Here is a 19274-nt window from a genome sequence, read left to right as displayed (position 1 = left end):
ATGAGAGATAATTACAGGAAATGTGTACTGTTCTTGTTGTGAGTATGAGAGATAATTACAGGAAATGTGTACTGTTCTTGTTGAGATTATGAGAGATAATTACAGGAAATGTGTACTGTTCTTGTTGTGATTATGAGAGATAATTACAGGAAATGTGTACTGTTCTTGTTGTGATTATGAGAGATAATTACAGGAAATGTGTACTGTTCTTGTTGTGAGTATGAGAGATAATTACAGGAAATGTGTACTGTTCTTGTTGTGATTATGAGAGATAATTACAGGAAATGTGTACTGTTCTTGTTGTGATTATGAGAGATAATTACAGGAAATGTGTACTGTTCTTGTTGTGATTATGAGAGATAAGTACAGGAAATGTGTACTGTTCTTGTTGTGAGTATGAGAGATAATTACAGGAAATGTGTACTGTTCTTGTTGTGATTATGAGAGATAATTACAGGAAATGTGTACTGTTCTTGTTGTGAGTATGAGAGATAATTACAGGAAATGTGTACTGTTCTTGTTGTGATTATGAGAGATAATTACAGGAAATGTGTACTGTTCTTGTTGTGAGTATGAGAGATAATTACAGGAAATGTGTACTGTTCTTGTTGTGATTATGAGAGATAATTACAGGAAATGTGTACTGTTCTTGTTTGGTGAGTATGAGAGATAATTACAGGAAATGTGTACTGTTCTTGTTGTGATTATGAGAGATAATTACAGGAAATGTGTACTGTTCTTGTTTGGTGAGTATGAGAGATAATTACAGGAAATGTGTACTATTCTTGTTGTGAGTATGAGAGATAATTACAGGAAATGTGTACTGTTCTTGTTGTGATTATGAGAGATAATTACAGGAAATGTGTACTGTTCTTGTTGTGATTATGGGAGATAATTACAGGAAATGTGTACTGTTCTTGTTTGTTGGGTTTTGCTGACGTTTCCACAACGTCGCTACAACGTTTCACTTTCGTTGTTGCAACGTTTTGCTCCAACGTTTTGGGGACACTCAAAATGTTAAGTGAATCGGATAAGAATTCAGGAATTATTTCATTATTAGCGATTAATGAAGTACTTATTTAATTAATTACATTGCTTATTAAATTACAGTAATTAAATTACAGTAATTACCTGAGGTAATTACAGTAATTACAGTTCCGGTAATTACAGTAATTACAGTAATCATTACAGTAATCTTATTACAGTAATTACATTACATTAACTCAGGCACCTTTTGAGTAAGGAAGCTGATATTTGGACATGACACTGACCGAGTGATATGGCTGTCAAGGAAAATTTTGATTTATTGATTAATCATTTAATAAATTAACTCGTTGATTTATAAATGACTTATTTAATTAAAAGTCCTCAGAGACACATCTTCGGATGAAATACTTGCAGATTGGTTATGCTATGAGCCAATTGATTAAGGAAAATATTTTGTGATGGCCATATTGGCAATTTCGTGGCCATATTCGTGGCAACTCAGTTAGTGCCACTGCACCTTTAAAATGCATCCCTGCGTTCATTTTTCGATCGATTGAGTTGAAATTTTGAACAATCGGATCTGGACTGTCGTTGTTAACGACTCTAGCACGCACTCGTCCAATCAGGATGGAGCGGTATGGTCCCCGGATCATCACTGCCCGCAGTTTTAATTAATTTTACTTTTTCTCTTGGTCATAATTTTGAAGACATGCATGTCATGATAGAGGAAATGTTTGTTCTGTTGAACGGAATAAATGTTGTTTATTTGTGTGGGTGTGTATTTCTTGTGTATTTTGGATATATTTTCACGACTAATTCCAGTTAACATCCTGCAAAATTTGCTCGTTTGCTGGCCGAGTCGCAATTGCGTTGAGTTCCTATGGCATGCGCCATTAAAAGCGCTGTGTAATGGTTGAGCTCCCTTTATTTCGTTTTGGTCATGCGGATGAGCAGACAAAGTGACGTATGCTGCGGATGGAGCAGTAGAAGCGATGTTTTAATTGAAATGATGTAATTTAATTCAACGTGGTAGGTGGGCAACACCACAAAGCATACCTCTTTTAAGGTGTGTATAAACCCATGAACAGTTCAGCAATCAATACGATGCTGAAATGATGTAATTTAATTAAACGTGGTAGGTGGGCAACACCACAAAGCATACCTCTTTTAAGGTGTGTATAAACCCATGAACAGTTCAGCAATCAATTAATTTAATTAAACGTGGTAGGTGGGCAACACCACAAAGCATACCTCTTTTAAGGTGTGTATAAACCCATGAACAGTTCAGCAATCAATACGATGCTGAAATGATGTAATTTAATTAAACGTGGTAGGTGGGCAACACCACAAAGCATACCTCTTTTAAGGTGTGTATAAACCCATGAACAGTTCAGCAATCAATTAATTTAATTAAACATGGTAGGTGGGCAACACCACAAAGCATACCTCTTTTAAGGTGTGTATAAACCCATGAACAGTTCAGCAATCAATACGATGCTGAAATGAGTAATTTAATGAGTAATTTAATGAGTAATTTAATGAGTAATTTAATGAGTAATTTAATGAGTAATTGAATGTGTAATTTAATTGTGTAATATGGTCGACCTTGGGTTTGTTTGGGTTTTGTTGTTTATTTTTGTGGGTGGGTATTTTTGTGTATTTTGGATATATTTTCACGGCTAATTCCAGTTAACATCCTGCAAAATTTGCTCGTTTTCTGGCCGAGTCGAAATTGCGTTGAGTTCCTATGGCATGCGCCATTAAAAGCGCTGTGTAATGGTTGAGCTCCCTTTATTTCGTTTTGGTCATGCTGATGAGCAGACAAAATGACGAATGCTGCGGCTGGAGCAGTGGAAGCGATTTTTGAATTGTTCAATGATTATTCGATATTGTTATGACTTATAGTCAATAGGTATACTAAGTGGCCATGAGGTAGCCTGTTGCTATGTACAGTTTTATTCTATTGTGGATTATACCACATAGCTGTGGTGATAAAGGAAATGTTCGTTTAAATAGATGACTATGATATGACCATGACGATAAAATCATGATGATTATTATGAATGATATCATAGGGTTCAAATGCAGAATGATTGCATGAACTTGGGAAAGAACTTTCAAGCCCTATGGGATAAATTGGGTGTTACAAGCGATGGAGTTTCAAAATTTAGCATGATTGAAGGAATTTGACAGTCTTATTTCAGGAGTTTTACGAAATTTAAATTGCCAAGAGATTTTGGGTACTATTAAAGGAAAAAATGATGAGATATTTTTTCCAATGAACTTTAATATCTGCCATCCATTTTGGCTGTCTCACGAATGAAGGATGAGTTGCCTTTAGTGGTTGCAAAGAAAATTTGTGGAGACCAGGCAAAATGGGGAAATATGTCAGATATGACCCTAGGACAGGACGGTGATTCATCAATTGACATGAGGTACGAACCAGAGGTGACGACCGATGAGAGTCGATCTCAGTCAATGGATGGACCTGTCCTGACATCATTGGGGAAAGGGCTTATGCAAGGAGTCATTCAAAATGATTAATTTGATTTATTGATGAATATTGATGAATTAATTGAAATTGAATAATTGATTGAATTGTTAATTGATTGAATCTAATTGATTGAATTTAATTGCATAAATTGAACTGAATAAATTGAATTGAATATATTGATTGTTTGATTGATGAAAATGCGGTCTCAGGAAAGAAGCTTTGGTATCTTTGCGAGATATTATCAATGTGGAGACAACCTGGGAAAATTGAGCAAGGTGGTGAGTTTATATACAGATATATATGTGCGGTTACCATTGTGTGATTTCCCCATCAAACAGAGCGGACACCTGAGGATTCACCCATTTCATACTGACCCTCCGGCTCATCTGCAAATACTGATCTGTGAGATTGGATTGTGCAAAAGCCACAGCTGAGAGAGACTCTCTGGAAATCACCGTGTGAACAGGTGGAGAGATCCTTCCTGGAAGTACGAGTGAAGCTTTGAAGGAACCTGGAACAAGCTACAACACATCCAACGCTACTTTGATAAAAGGCAGAATGGGAAATGGAGCCTGCAAGAATACACAAGGACAACCAGAAATTCCACAAAAAGGTACTTGTACACATCATATGTACGACCGTTATGGTGCCGAAGCTATAAGGCAGGTCGAGAATTGGTATTTGTGGACAAAGGGACATGATGAGGAGTTTCCAAGAGATGGTACATTTGAGCGAAGTCGATTGGAAAGATTGGAACAAAGATTGAAAGCCAGGAAGAGACAGAATCTAACGGTAGACTGGCTTGCATTCCATCTTTGGGATGGTGAATCCAGACAACGGGAACAGCAAGAACGGATAACGGATCTAGAACTTAAAATAAAAAGGATACAGGATACAGTGGAGGAGACAAATGCACAACTGCCCTCGAAATTAGGAATGAAAGTGACAGTTGTCCCATCAGATTTCCAGTCGTCTCCCCAAAAAGGACGGTACAGAGAATTTTTTCGTGTTTCAGGAGATAACGAGAGATTGCAGTGGCAACTCAGGGATGTAGAGATGCAGCCCAGCAATACAGGTGCACAGGTGCACAGACCAGGCAACGACAGAAACCGGTGTTTCAAGTGTGGACGGATGGGACATTGGAAAAGAGGATGTCCGTATACCAAAAGGAAGACAAGTTAATAGGGTAAACCAAGATCAAGGGTACCAGTGCTGACCGATACCTCAGACAATGATTAGGCCTTCATTGCGACAAATCCCAAATGACGATTGGCCTCAACAAATTAGATTACTGGACAAACATGAATAACTGTCGATGATTCTTGGGTCTGAAAAGTTTTTCGGAGCAAGAATTATTAATTTTTTCTTTTGCTTGTAAGCAAATTGATAATTAATTGATCACATGCCGAAATTGGATCTTTTATGTTGGGCACACAATTTTAAATTTACAAAGTTGGAACAATTGCTTTGCAAATTTTTGAAACCAAGTGACAAGGGTCACGTCATGATCAGGTGGGAATTTCGGACTAGTGTTCCGCATGATTGATAAGTCAGTGGTCGACTGACATGTAAATGGGTGTGTAGTCAAATTTGGATAAATTATTGTGGGAACTGAAAGGGTAATTTCAATGTGACATCATAGGGGTTTTTCTAAGAATAAACTTTTTGGTCCATTTGTGTATTAGCATTTCTAAAATTGAAGGACAAATTTTATGAAATTGAAATAAAATTGACACCCATCTTGATCTGTAAATAATAGTTCCAACGCAAACAAATACGCATAATGCATGTGTGTGTGTATTTTTTGTGTGTCAATGTTAGTGTTTTTTATTGTTTTGTGTATCAATCTTACAAGATTGTTGACACCGACAGTGTGCCTGTCTGGAAATGGATAGTTTTATGTGGATGGGATTGAATATGCAGAGAATCCGTAAAATAAAATAGAAATAAAATTTGATTATGAACATTATCTCTTTTGTCAAGGGAGATGGAATATAAAGATTTGATGTGTTGGGTTATGAGCAGCCATTCATTGATAGTAATTTCAGTGATAGTGAAAATTGGGAGTAATCTTGAGATTCCATTTTGATAGAATTTATATGAGAATCAAAGCTATTTATGGATATGAGCTTCATAAAAATGTGGGAGTACAAAATTAGCCAAATTTGGGAGAGGTCTTACACTGACTTCCCAGAGTACTCTGCTCACGGATTTTTATATATATAAACTTGAATTTTATCAGCATATAAATTGTGCTGTATGTATGGATGTGTTTTAGGCATAGATGATATGGGAAAATAGTAAAGAAAATTTTGCTGGTTTGAACTATTGTGGGTTTTCAGTTCTGGAGTTTAAACAAAGTCACTGGTTAACAGATGAGAAAGGATAGTAAATAAATTATTCGCTGCTGGGCAAATTAAGTACGATATTACTAAGACTTATGAGAGCTATTGTTCCGCCTTACAGCAGTGGAAAATTATTGGGAAAAAAAAAAAAAAAAAAAAAAATTAGATCCAACATAATGAATCTATAAAAGAATGTGATAGGGATAATATCCTCAATTTGTACTAATTATTTGATTGTGGGTAAAGGAATTAAGTTATCGTAGTGGATTGTTAACAGCAGCCTGAAAATGTCCTGAGAGGGTGCATCCATGTAATCAGAAATCCCAGATTTGTTTTTTACAAACAACATTTTGGTAGAGGTCTTGTGTGGAACACTTCCTTGGTAGATAAAAAACGGTACTGCATGCTGGCAGCCACTTTTGCGGCCAGTTGGGCCAAACAAATTGAGAGGAAATTGTAGTTAAATACGTAAGTTACACATGGCTATTTGAAAAAAAAAAAAAAAAGGAAATTTGTTGAGATGGGAAACATTTTTCGAAGGCAAACTGTTGGATCTGTCATATTAAAGTGTTATAATATGACATGTGGCAAGGCAAACTATTGGATGGGAAAATTAGATCTGGCTATAGAATAAATTTATTGACCCCTTGAAGTTAATTCTTCGAATCATTGTTTCACTGGCATTTTTTGTTCAAACTGGAAATAGTTTGGTAGAGCTTTGGTTAAAACCTTTGGTTGCGGTATCTTGGAACAAAATGATAAACCATAGGAGATTGATAAGAATAGAAAAAAAGATGGACCCAAAATAGAAAGTTGGATTCATGCCCCTCATTGCAAACAAGCACATGGGGCTAAGGTGGACGATCCCACAGAAAATGAGGCTGCACCTAGCAGCCCAGCAGAACATTCAGTGGTAGATAAATGATAGTCGTGATTTACAGTCATTTGAATTACATTTTAACACCCCTTGCATTGACAAACATTACATTTTCAACATGTGATATTCCTACTTGGGATAGTGACATTTATTTGCCTACATGACATACAATTACCTGCTGATATTAATACAACATGAGTGAAAAATGTATCACAACTACACTCATGATCAGGGGATTGAGTTCAACCCCGGGAGATAGGGGGATAGGGGGATCAGGGTAAGACAAATAATCTGATTATGTTACATATTAAGGGATTTTCTTTATTTACCTTTTAGGAAGCTTGTTAGTTTGGTATATAATGTTAAATGTCATCGACATATAACTATGTCATAGGTATGAATATATACAAGGAGTAGCAGACTTGTTTGTTGGTTTAGTAGTTATATTGGCAATTGTTTTAGTGGTGGCTTGCTTGAAAGCCTTAGTGACGGTGTGTTTGAATAAGGTAACCAACAACACGATGATAACGCATGAAGTGACAAATGAGGAAAGAAATGTGGAACCAGAAAAGGAAGACTTTTATGGCGACATAAATACTGAGATTAAAAGATTAAATCAAGTGATGTTGCAAATGAATACAGTAGAATTAAGATAATGGCATAACGACAATGTTATGAGTTGTGTCAATTACAATATCAGTGAACTCATATCACCACGAGTGCCACACTGTTAAGGGAAAAAGAGGGAAAAGGAAAAAAGTGGAGAGGAATTATGGTAATAATACATTATGCTTAATTTGTTGGTTTGGGAAAATTGTTGTTGGGAATTAGGTATTCCCGTTTGTGATTGTAATCATATACAATTTATTTTCTTAGAGTAGTGCTAAAATACCTGCATGAGTTAATTTTTGAACTATATTAACCTGAAAGCAATTGTGGATGCTATTCTTAGTTTAGTAATAAAATACATACCTGATTGAATATTATTTGTGTGACGCATATAAATGAATATAACTTTTTGTGTTAAGGAAAAACAGCAAATTGTTGAATGTGAAACTGTCGGAAGATATACATGATTATGCTGTTTCATGGTAAGATGTACCCTATCTGATTCAGTGTGTGCGGAAAGCAGATTCAGATGTGACTGAGCATAAGGATAAGACGAGATCACATTTTGAAGGGAGTGCTAACGGAATTGGGAAGAAGTTCGAGAAAGAAAATTTGTGGCTAAAAATGAAGTTAATCATGGCATACACCCTCTTTCTCAAAGAATGATGAAGACATTCTCCCGTGTAACTTGGAGATGAATGCTTACCTTCACCAAGGAAATTTATGTGACCATTTGCCTGGATCACACTGCAACATATGAAAGAAAGGCGATCACTTACTCTTGTTCGAAGGCTTCGAACATTCATCACATCAGAAGTTGCAGGACAACGACATTTTACCTGCAACCTCTGTGAAATGCGGGGACATATGTTATTACTTCACCAACTTCCGGGGAGCCAGCATGAAGCTGCAAACCAATGGCTGTGCCTTTTCACAACAGCTGTGCGCGATTCTGCGGGCCACGCCTGGTATGGACCATGGATGACCTGAACACCATGGTCCCAACATCATTGTGGATGCATCCGGCATCCCTGTTCCACATCTTGCTGGCCAATCAACGTCACACCAATACTTGCTGCCCACTCATAATGAGGGAGGAGGCAAGTTGACTACAACTGGGCGAAGGCCTTGTTCAAGGAATCATTATGGTTCACAAAAAAAAAGTGGCAAGAATGCTACATGGAGAGAAGGGTCAGTCTATGACTCCGCAGTGTTACCACAACAGCGAAATCCTACACGAAGTAGTGCAGGAGCTATGAAGACATTAGGAGAAAATGTTTCATACCTGGATTCAAACACAAGTGATCAGCCCTTCCTTTCAAACAAAGTCAACATGTGTGTGGAGGCAAACGTTTTTTCCAGATGGTGCAGATGCTTTACAAAACTTGAAAATGAAGTGAAATTGTTGTATCTTGGTGATGGTGAAGTGTTGTTTTGAAAATATATTTGTGATGCAAATGCAATAGATTGAACAATATGGAAGAAGTCAATGACCAACGAAATGTTTTGTGATTCTTGCAGGATGACGGTGTATGCCTAAGGGAATTTGATTACCAAAGTTATGATTATTTACTTATACTTGTAATGATGTTTACTTGTAGTGATTGACTGTTTACTTATATTGATGTTTAGATTAATGGTTAATATAAACAAAAACAAAAAAATGAGGGAATTGTGGAAGTGTAACTCAGTGTAACTTATTAATTGGCACTGGTAACTTATTAATTAACCTGGTAACAAAGCAGATACATTTTACATGCAAACTCTGTTAAAGACGAGTTTGTAAATGAGTGTCAGAATGTGCATGAACATGGTAATCTCTTGAAACACCTGGTCAAGGCCCCAGGCTAGAGCACCCCCCCTACTGTGTAAATGGAAATCACAGCAGGAGGGGAGCGAGCTGATGCCAGGACTCGGTGCAATGCATGACCTCGGGGCATCAGCGGAGAGAGGATTAAGTCCAGTTTGGCGATATAACCGAGAGCAAACGTTGGGTAAGAACTTGCTATGAGAAGCGCTGACCGAACGGGAGTGGCGGAGGAAACATCGGCTGAACGAGAAGGACCAGCGAAAAGAGTTAACCTGATCCATTATATTATGCGGTATCATTTTGGTAATTGGAATGAAGTAAATACAGTTAATAAACCAGACCTTTTGTAAACCTGTGTCCGGTCATTGGAGTCCTGAGTCCCCCACTACAAATTCCCCTACAGGACCGCAAGGCTAACCCCCGCTCTAGCAGGGAAAATGGCCTTTAAAATGCATGTTGTTGTTGTTGTTGTACTATTATTGTTATCGTTTAAGTGAATTGGAAATAACTGTTTTCAAAAGGTTAAAAAAATTAATGTTGTAAAAAGAAACCGGAAATCGGATCGGGAACCGGACGAGGAGGAAGAAGAGTAAAAGGAGGCGGAGCGAGTGAGGTCGGAGAAGGAGCCGAGCTGCGTGAGGTTTTGAGCAAAAGCTGGTGAACGGGGGTCACGAGCGAACTTTGGGGTTTCCTGGGAAAGGGATTCCTGCGACAGAGTTGTTATCGCTGTGACAGATAAACCTGCGTGACAGGTTTTGCGGTTGATTCCGAAGAGAATCATTGGAGTGCCGTTACATCTCGAGAACGGACCGTTGGCCATTTTGCCTCGCGCCTGATTTCGGATCCCTCCAGGCTTTTCACCTCGCTTCAACCATTTCACCGCATCCAGACGTAACCTGGTGTGTGTGTGTAACGTGGATTTTGAGTGGGAATTTGCGGTTCGTCGATTGGGAGCCGTTGAACGTCCATACCCGAAGGTGTGTTTTCCCAGTCGCCTCTTGAGGGTACCTTTGCCCATCTTTGGCAGTGTGACTGTCAACCGAGCGGGATTCTGGTCTCGATGCAACATCGTTTAGACGATCACTGGAGCATGGATCGACTTTGGCTTAAAGCTGGGACAGAGACATTGGGAATGTTATTTTCGCTCACTTGGAGCACAGTGAGTTACATTGTACGAAACTGATGGTACCATCATAGGAATGATATTGTTACGGACGCGGTTAAGATGTTATTTTGACCGAGCGGTGGTGTAACCGCGGCCGAACAGTTATTCCCCGACTAACCCGATTCAACCCCAAACGTTGGCCGTATCGCACCGCAGCTGCTCAATATGGAAAACTCTAAAGCGACCGAATGCAAAGAGGAAGAAGACGTACAGAAGAGTAACTGGGTTTATTATTTACACATATAAGCAGGAAGAAAGCAGTCACGTTTATTTACAGGCACATGAGACGCAGGTGACACAGTGAAATCCTTAGCTTATACAAGCTTAATTACCTACCCAGGACAGAACAAACAAAGACGACTCACACGGGGAATGATGATAGGGATGGCAGGTGGATGGCTGGCGGGATAGGGAGGTCCAACTGGTCCTGCAGCACGATCGACTCGTTGGGCAGCCGCCGTTCCTTCGCGGCCCTGCTCCAAACTGCCGTCTAGGCCTCACGCTGCTGTGGCTGCAGTTTCGGTGGCTCCAGCTGCAGTAAATGCAGTTTCGGTGGCTCGAGCTGCAGTAAATGCAGTTTCGGTGGCTCGAGCTGCAGTAAATGCAGTTTCGGTGGCTCGAGCTGCAGTAAATGCAGTTTCGGTGGCTCGAGCTGCAGTAAATGCAGTTTCGGTGGCTCGAGCTGCAGTAAGTGCAGTTTCGGTGGCTCGAGCTGCAGTAAGTGCAGTTTCGGTGGCTCGAGCTGCAGCTCAACTCTGGACTTCTCTCGGACTCGACTCAAAGCGCCTCTCTTGGACTCAACTCAAAGCGCATCTCTTGGACCCAACTGCTTGGACTCCCTCTCGTCTCTCTGTAAAAGCTCATCTCCTTCGGGAAACGCCCTGCCGTGGGTTATATAGGCCCCGCCCCTCAACCTTTGCGAACCTCCCCGATCGCTCTTCCTCTGCCCTCTCTAGCCAAACCCCTGGCTCATGGTTGGTCGAGTGGGGCTGGCTCACTCCTCCCCTCTATGACGAGGTGGAGACACGCCTTTATTCTCCGACCCTGCCTCGTGGTCAATGGCGGCAATTGGAGGGGAGGTTCTTGGCAATGGCACTCGAGGCCTGGCAATGATGAAAGGGGAAATTAAAGTTTTGGGAATGGGAATGAAGGGAATCTATCTCTTTCACTGGTGCAATGGAGTATTTCAATTAATGGGAGACACAGCCTTACCCTAAAACACATAATAAGATATAACTATCGAACAGGGGTATTCTATGATGGGCTGACGTGCATGCTCTTGGACTAATTATGGGACGCCCTTTGACCTTTACACAGCTCCGGAGGCAGGAGGCGCAGAATAAACAATAATAATAATAAAGCACACAATAAAAAAAAATACAGTCCTCATATCCGCAACAATATATATTGGTTGTACAATTGATTACTATTGTTTTTGTGTTGTTATTCTTGTGTGACCTTAATACAATACTTGTTTGTTGGTAACAATTGGTGTGGTTTCACCATTTATCTTTGATACACAGAATAACATCTTTCTGCCGTGACTCTTCTCGGGGCTCGGAGGTACACCGTGACCGGGGTTTGGGGAGGAGCACGTAACAGGGACTAACAAGATAGAAAGGTCGATTAAAGTCATACATGGGTTGGCCTCTCTGCCAATTCCCATCTGAGCCCTTGGCATATATGGAAAATGTAGGCGTACATACGGTCTCACCCGCTGACTACACCCGACATTCCGGCCAAAACTACAAGAGCGATGATGAGATCGCTCACCTGGGTCTCGTGGTCGATTGTACATCCAGGTGAGTCAGTCCCTTCGGGAGGGTGTTTGAGATCCAAGCGCACGAGACCCAGTTTATGGTGAAGTTGTGCCAAAACTTTGGATTTCTTCGATGGTCCTTGTTGGAAAATGCTCAAGCATGTTTGTTTTTTTCGTATTGTGCTCAAGTCAAGACCCTCTTCCCCTCCCTAAAGTCAAAACAGGACCCCCTTCCCCTCCCTAAAGTCAAAACAGGACCACCTTCCCCTCCCTAAAGTCAAATCGGGACCCCCTTCCCCTCCCTAAAGTCAAATCGGGACACCCTTCCCCTCCCTAAAGTCAAATCGGGACACCCTTCCCCTCCCTAAAGTCAAATCGGGACACCCTTCCCCTCCCTAAAGTCAAATCGGTGTTGGGGTTTTGAGAACCCTGCACTTGTAAATTGTTGTAAATATACCCTTTGTAAATAATTCTTTTTGTAAATACCTCCATTCATTGTCAAGGTCAAAGGTCGTCCCCTAGTTAGTCCACATCGCAACACGTAGCGAACCATAGGCCCTCTTCATAGTTATTTCATTATTATGTGTTTCAGGTAAGGCTGTGTTTCCAATAGTTTGTCTCTACATTGCATTAATCAAATAAGATAGGCCCCATTCGATCCATTTGCTCTCCCTCTCCAAATTGTGGTACGTCGTTGGCAGCAGCCAAAACTCCATTGCGCACGAGGCCAAGAACAGGAAAAAGGGGGAGGAGCCGCCGGATCACGGGCGTGGCATCAACTAGTCATCGGAGATGGAGTCAGCCAGCCCTAACCAGCCAACCAGCACTGCGGTGAGCGATCTGGTAGGCGTGCCCTCGCTGCCCGCGGCTTGATACGGCCATGAGTGATAAAAGCGACTGCGGGGGACTGCTTGGGGGCAGATGAGTGATCCAGCCGAACCAGAGAAGAGAGAGGGAGACGTGAGGGGGTGCTCGTACTGCGGCAATAGACCGAGACCCTCTAGCGCCATATTGTCGCCGGTTGTTGAGACGCGGAGCTGCCGGCTGCTGTTCGCTTCGAGCCCGGAGCGTGAACCTCAATGCTTACCGCTGTCTGGACCCTTCTCTCCCTGGCGCATCCTTACCATCGGCCTGAACCATTCGCTCCCTGGCGAATCCCTGCCTGCAATTCCCTTTGTCGTGTAAGTCTGTGATCTGTCCTTTGTGTTGTCTGGGGTTCCATAATTAAGACTGTTTAAGACTTGCCATGTGTATCTGCTTTTTCCTCTTTGTAAATGCCCTTCTTTCGTTTCCTCTTGTAGATAGAAATAAACCTGTGTTCTTCCTTTACCCTTGTTGGTTCTTTGGCTTCCTCTCATCCGATCGCTTTAGTCTTTTCTTTCAACTGAGTACCTGTGGCGCGATTTTTGGCCAAACGCTTTATAATCGGGTTTAGTCCTTTGATAACGGCTCGAACCGCGGATTGCTAAACCGCTCGGCAAATACCATCTTGTCCGTGGTTCGAGCGGTACTTGTCTCCCTGTTCTGCAGAGGGATTGGTGAAGGTATTCGGGACAACACCTTGACCAATAACCCTGATCAATTCCACCCCGCAGAAGAGCGTTACAGGTACCAGGACCGGTCGGACGGCCAGCTTAACAGGACAAGTGGATTAACCGCCCCCCCCGCCCCCCCCTTGCTAACGGGAGTGCCGTCCCCCGGATTCATAACAATTGGTGTCGGGGAGTGGGATTTGAAGCCCGAACCAAATTTTTAATCCATCTGAAAAATTTGGTCGAAATTACGAGCGGCCGAAATTTTGCTTAACATCTAAATTTTCAAATCGTGCCATGGATAGTCAAGGTGATCGGATGCCGGTCAGGGAGGTAGAAGAGGGGTTATAGGCAACCCAGGACCCCAGGGAGGAGGAGAACAATGAGGATGCGGTAGAGGGGGTGGCAGGCGCACAAGATGGCGGCGCCTCGCACTAGGTTGCAGCAGCACAAAATGGCGCGTCGCACATGGCGGCGAGGGCCACACCTGCCGCGCAAATGGGCGTTATGGATGTGCAATCCTATCTGGACACCTTCATGGCACAAATGAGGGCCTATATGGTAGAGTCGGGGAGTAAGATGGATGCAATGAGAAACGAGATGGGAAACCAAATTGGAGGATTAGAAAGTAGAATGGGGGGGCGATTAGAAAGCCAAATAGGGGGGCTAGAAGGCAAATTGGGAGGATTAGGGGGCCAACTGGAGGAAGTGGGTAACCAAATCGGGGAAGTAAATGAGGGGTTAGCGAGGGACAAGGCCACATATGAGGTAAGGGAAGCCGAGAGGGAGGTTAACCGCAGGTTGAGCGAAGAGGTCGCGGGGGTACGCGACGGGGTAACGCGGGTTGAGAAGCGCGGGTTGAGCGGGTGGAGCAAAGCGCAGGTAACTGGACGGGGGTAGAAATCGCGACCCGGGGTATGGGAAAGCCGGCGACCGCCGAGGTAGAAAAGGAAATTTTATTCGGACCAGCGGTCGTCGAGGGAAAGAAAAAAGAAATTAAGTCCGAATCATTCGAAGCAGTAGTGGAAATTGGAATTGGAGAGACCGCAGATGCAGAAAAGCACTCGCGGCAGGGAGAAATGGAAAATGCACAAAGTCTGAATTCACATCCTGATGCTGTACTTGCTAATCCTTATAACGATTTGCAGGTGCGCGTGGAGAGGAGGATCCCAAAGGTGAGTAAGGTGGTATATGGTGCTAAGAGGTTTTGCGGGAGAATGTTTTTTTCACACGCTTGGGATCCCAGCGTACCGCGGGCGTTTGTGGGAGGTCCGTGGTGCGCTGTGTGAGGAAAAAGTGTGCGTCGGAGAGTGAGTGTGTGACAGAGTATGGGAGTGATACCGGGTGCGAGAGCGAATGCACGTCGGAGGGTATGTGTGAAACCGAGTGTACAGAGTACGTACCGGGAGAGTGTGCGCAAGAGTTGGCGCGAGAGTGTGCGGTGATGATTGGGTGTGCAGAAGAGTGCACACTCGTGGTGAGTGTTACGGAGGACGTAACGGGGGAAGAAAGGTGTGGAACGAAGTGTGTGAACGACGTGTGCGCAAGAAGGTGCGCGAGTGGTGTGTAACAGGGTGTGCGAATGGTGGAATGGATGCGCAAGAACGTGCACGAGAAAGGTGTGTAACAGAGGAGTGCATGATAACAGAGTGTGCTGTCGAAAGTGAGGATTAGTGCACAAAAGAGTAGGCGAGCGTTATGAGTAGACCCGAGTTTGTGCGAGGGGAGAGTGCACGAGCGAGTGCTGTGACAAAGTGTGTGGGATATACGAGCGGCGTTGGAGCGCCGGGTTTGGAGAGTGTGAAAGGGGTCGCCGTATGGATGCGAGCATGCGAGTAAGGCATCGACGTTAAACGGAGCAGCGGTTAGACCGACCTTTAGCCGACGCGCGCCCCCGGTCCATGCCGGGCTTTGGGTATTGCGGGAGCCGGCGGGGATCGGTGCAGCGTCGCTTCTGTTCGGAGCGTCGTGCACGATCCGGGCCGGGCCCCACCCCGCAGTCGAGTCCGGGCTTTGCCGGGCAAGGCAACCGGTCCGGTTCGAGGGAAGGTAGGAGGGAAGGTAGGAGGGATCGGAACGGCGCCCCCTTGTGGTGGCGGCGTTCTACCCGGGCAAGGTTGGCCCACCGCGCATGGGAGCGAGAAGCCCTGCGTAGGGATGGTGCTTTAAACATTGGCCCAACCAAACCTCCTCCCCTGAACCGAATGCCGGATGGACCCAACCTGCAGGAGACCAAACCACCTGCATTCATCGCTCGGCCTTGCGAAGCCGAGCTTTGAAAATGTAACGACGCACCGAGGCTCGAAGTTTAATGGACGATGGTAGGGATAGGGAATATGATTGGCAAATTGGATTGGCAAATTTTATGGGCAATGTGACTGGCAAAAATTTGATGGGTAAATTGATTGGCAGATGTGATTGGAAAAATTGGATGGGCGAATTTGGTTGAAATTTTATACCTTTTATTGGCGAATGGTATATGGGTAAAGGGATGGTAACTCTGCCATCCCTCCCATCCCCGGGCACATGAGCAATAGTTATGGGGTTATGGCAGTGTAAGCTCGCCGAGGGCGGGTTAGGATAAATGTATAGGGACCTAGAGACCTCAATGCTTACCGCTGTCTGGACCCTTCTCTCCCTGGCGCATCCTTACCATCGGCCTGAACCATTCGCTCCCTGGCGAATCCCTGCCTGCAATTCCCTTTGTCGTGTAAGTCTGTGATCTGTCCTTTGTGTTGTCTGGGGTTCCATAATTAAGACTGTTTAAGACTTGCCCTGTGTATCTGTTTTTTTTCCTCTTTGTAAATGCCCTTCTTTCGTTTCCTCTTGTAGATAGAAATAAACCTGTGTTCTTCCTTTACCCTTGTTGGTTCTTTGGCTTCCTCTCATCCGATCGCTTTAGTCTTTTCTTTCAATTGAGTACCTGTGGCGTGATTTTTGGCCAAACGCTTTATAATCGGGTTTAATCCTTTGATAACGGCTCGAACCGCGGATTGCTAAACCGCTCGGCAAATACCATATTGTCCGTGGTTCGAGCGGAACTTGTGGTGAAGGGATTGGTGAATGCGGAGGGAATGCGGACTGTTCTGCGGAGGGATTGGTGAAGGTATTCGGGACAACACCTTGACCAATAACCCTGATCAATCCCACCCCGCATAAGAGCGTTACAGGTACCAGGACCGGTCGGACGGCCAGCTTAACAGGACAAGGGGATTAACCCCCCCTTGCTAACGGGAGCGCCATCCCCCGGATCCGTAACATCGGGATCCCTCCCCTCTCCCAAAAGTCAAATCAGGACCTCTCCCCACTCCATAAAGTACAAGCAGGATCCCTCCTCCCCTCCCTAAAGTAAATCCAAGATTCCTCCCCCCCCCCAAAGTTAAATCAGGATCCCTCCCCCCACCCCTCCCTAAAGTCAAATCAGAATCCCGACCCCCCTCCCTAAGGTCAAGTCAGCACCCTCTTCCCCTCCCTAAAGTCAAGTGAAGACCCTCTTCCCCTCCCTAAAGTCAAATCAGGACCCCCTTCCCCTCCCTAAAGTCAAATCGGGATCCTTCCCCCCTCCCTAAAGTCAAATCAGGACCCCCTTCCCCTCCCTAAAGTCAAATCGGGATCCGTCCCCCCTCCCTAAAGTAAAGCCAAGATTCCTCCCCCCCCCCCTCCCTAAAGTCAAATCAGAATCCCTTCCCCCCCCTCCCTAAGGTCAAGTCAGGACCCTCTTCCCCTCCCTAAGGTCAAGTCAAGACCCTCTTCCCCTCCCAAAAGTAAAGTCAAGACCCTCTTCCCCTCCCTAAAGTCAAGACTGGACCCCTCATACCTCCCTCCTTGAAGTTATGTCAGGATCCACACCACCGTCAAGGTAGCTTTCAACACCTCAATTACTTCCCCAATTCCTCTCGTCCTCCCCCAAACCCCGCATTCCTCACCCAACCTCACCTCCCCACCTCTTCTCCTTCTCCCCACTAATTCCTTCACCCTCCCCGCCCACAACCACTTCCCCTCCCCTCCAAGTCTACGCCTTTCCACACCCCACACCTCCCCACCCCCTCCTCAAAACTCCACCTTTTTCCCATCCCACCATACCTGTTCCCAACCCCTCTTACCTTTTCCCTTCACCCCCACCTCTTCCCCTCCCAACTTCCCCATTCCTCTCCCTTCCCCCTCTCCCTCTTTGGCATTCACCTTAGCCACTTATCGCTGCTATACATCCAACATTTATATTAAACCTTAATTTTGTTTCTCTTCCTTTCCCCCACCCCTCTTGTTTTATTCATTTACACCGCCCCAACTTGTTCTCAACCTTCACCCCGCCTCCACTTGTTCTCAACCTTTACCCTGCCTCCACTTGTTCTCAACCTTCTCCCCGCCTCCACTTGTTCTCAACCTTCACCCCACCTCCACTTGTTCTCAACCTTCACCCCGCCTCCACTTGTTCTCAACCTTCACCCCGCCTCCACTTGTTCTCAACCTTCACCCCGCCTCCACTTGTTCTCAACCTTCACCCCGCCTCCACTTGTTCTCAACCTTCTCCCCGCCTCCACTTGTTCTCAACATTTATTCCACCCCCTCTTGCTTGTGATTATCCTCCACACTCGTCCTCCACCTTAACTCGTCCTCCACCTTAACTCGTCCTCCACCTTAACTCGTCCTCATCCTCCACATCCTCCACCTTAACTCGTCCTCCACCTTAACTCGTCCTCATCCTCCACATCCTCCACCTTAACTTCTCCTCCTCTTCTTCTTCGTTTACGTCGTCCCCCTTTATCTCCCTCTTCGTCCTAATTTTTCCTTCCTCATTACCCAAAATGTTCTTCCCATTCTCTCCCATCCACTACAAACACATTTTTCCCATCACCTTTAGTTTAGTCCTTACCATGTCCATGAGATCGTTCAGTCTGGCTTCTCTTTTCTTCTTTAAAGTCCGGTATCGTCGCTCCGTTCCACACTCCACCAATGAAGTACCTCGATATATTTATGTGTATGTATATAAATATTTATCTTTGTGTAAATAACCCAGGAAGCACACTCCGGAACTCAGCGAAAAAACCTCCGACATCACGTCGCCTCGTACCTTCTTCCTCTTCACCTTAATTAATCTTAAAAACTTCTTTTCAAAACAATTATCATTATTCTTTCTCATTATCTGTTTGGTCTTTTGTTTGGCGCCATAAATCTTTACCTCTTACGTCTCGGATCGTTTTGATTGTATTTGCTAGATCTACTGGAATCTATACGAACCAAGGTGTGTCTAGTTTAACCAAAACACATGAAAATGCGTGGAGGGAAACAAAGCGAAGACACATCTTTATATTTTATAACGATATCTGTGCTAAAACCACGGTTCATGTGCTCCCACCTCTTTAAATTCCCCATTTTTCCTTTCGTTTATGCTAGTAATGACGTAGGTAGAACGGCGTGACGTAAGGTAAGGAGGACATGATGTGTCGTGTTGTGATCGAGCTCAAATCGCCTCTCCGTTCGTTAATTGTTCATTTACGGGTTTATTTAACTTTCGAAACCCGAAACACCGACATTGTTGGAAGTATCTGGATAATTCAAATGTAGATAGACAAGTGATCGAATGTCCCTCGTGTAATGGCGACCGATCAGTTTTAACAAACCTGAACACAACACACGAAGTCCGTGCAGGTAACTTCAAGATTGCCAAGGCTGTATCGACACGAGGAAGGACATTC

General features: G+C 43.9%; 1 protein-coding gene across 4 annotated transcripts in view; it reads right to left on the bottom strand.

Annotated features, from left to right (window-relative positions):
* PCGF5 (polycomb group ring finger 5) overlaps positions 1-18671 on the bottom strand; it is a 58551-nt gene extending 39880 nt beyond the window's left edge. The window contains exon 1 of one of the 4 annotated variants that reach the window (XM_068105710.2): positions 18452-18671. The gene's annotated coding sequence lies outside the window, so the exon portion shown is untranslated. Of the gene's footprint in view, positions 1-10652; positions 11391-12060; positions 12197-18451 lie in introns of those variants that run through there. The other 3 variants (XM_068105711.2, XM_068105712.2, XM_068105713.2) reach the window with 3 other exon arrangements.
* Positions 18672-19274: the final 603 nt, after the last annotated feature.

Source organism: Myxine glutinosa, chromosome 2, assembly GCF_964187855.1.
Source record: "Myxine glutinosa chromosome 2, kmMyxGlut1.1, whole genome shotgun sequence".
In the NCBI taxonomy this organism is placed as follows: domain Eukaryota; kingdom Metazoa; phylum Chordata; class Myxini; order Myxiniformes; family Myxinidae; genus Myxine; species Myxine glutinosa.
This window is presented reverse-complemented; position numbering and strand designations above follow the sequence as displayed.